The sequence below is a fragment of the Schistocerca nitens genome, chromosome 3 (assembly GCF_023898315.1).
Source record: "Schistocerca nitens isolate TAMUIC-IGC-003100 chromosome 3, iqSchNite1.1, whole genome shotgun sequence".
Taxonomy (NCBI): Eukaryota; Metazoa; Arthropoda; class Insecta; order Orthoptera; family Acrididae; genus Schistocerca; species Schistocerca nitens.
This window is the reverse complement of record NC_064616.1, coordinates 784,533,704-784,534,847: the sequence shown is the minus strand read 5'-3', so window position 1 is coordinate 784,534,847 and position 1,144 is coordinate 784,533,704. Positions and strand designations below refer to the sequence as shown.

The 1,144-nt window shown below is 46.0% G+C and overlaps 1 pseudogene; it reads right to left on the bottom strand.

Annotated features, from left to right (window-relative positions):
* Positions 1 to 498: 498 nt before the first annotated feature.
* Positions 499 to 616, bottom strand: LOC126250039 (5S ribosomal RNA; annotated as a pseudogene).
* Positions 617 to 1,144: the final 528 nt, after the last annotated feature.

Here is a 1,144-nt window from a genome sequence, read left to right as displayed (position 1 = left end):
CGCCTCCGGACATGGGTTGCTATTCAAATTAATATGTATGCACTCCCGTCGACATGTCCTAGAAGTTTGTAATGGGAATTTTCGCACACCCTGTATACCGAACTTTTTAACAAGTTTCATGTGGAAAAGAAACGATCGTAGCCAGCACTGAGAATATGTCTTTGACTTAAAGACAGAGAGAGAGAGAGAGAGAGAGAGAGAGAGAGAGAGAGAGAGAACGACGTTGAGTAATTTGGATTTAAGTAGCTGTCTGTAGGCAAAAAAGGAAGGATAAGGAGGAACAATATGGGCAGGGGGCACTCCGTCTTCAGGCCACAAGTGGCCCATCGGGACCATCCGACCGCCGTATCATCCTCAGCTGAGGATGCGGATAGGAGCGGCGTGTGGTCAGCACACCGCTCTCCCGGCCGTTACGATGGTTTTCTTTGACCGGAGCCACTACTATTCGGTCGAGTAGCTCCTCAATTGGCATCACGAGGCTGAGTGCGCCCCGAAAAATTGCAACGGCACATGGCGGCCCGGATGGTCACCCATCCAAATGCCGGCCACGCCCGACAGCGCTTAACTTCGGTGATCTGACGGGAACCGGTGTATCCACTGCGGCAAGGCCGTTGCCACAGGAACAATATGCCTGAGAAGAAATTGTTGTTCTAGACGTAAAACTACAGAAATTAAGAGAAGCGGAGGTCAATTAATGTGAACACAACATTTACCCCTCACACTCATACTCAGACTGAGGTTATAATAAAGCTCTAGTCAGCATCTCTGGAATTTAGCACTTCCTGCTAGAGGAATAAGGGACATCAGCTACAATATAACATAAGGCTGACTCTCAAAACCGTATACATCGGTAAATGGTCAAGTGAGACATGAAATCGGAAAGAATCGGATCGTTCATGAACAGGAGGACAACATAATAAATTATTTCGTTAGTAATCAGTAAAATGGGGAAAGATTAGAGGTCTGATGATGCATATATACAGAAAAGACATTGCAATATTTGGATGTGGAATAAGAATAATGAGACGTGGAGAAAACGACTGGTTCTGCAAACTAGAGATTAGATTAAGAGCTACCAGTTCTTGGCCATATCTCTAACTGCAGCATTGTCACCAGCCGCTGGTATGCATTGCTCTTTTATGCC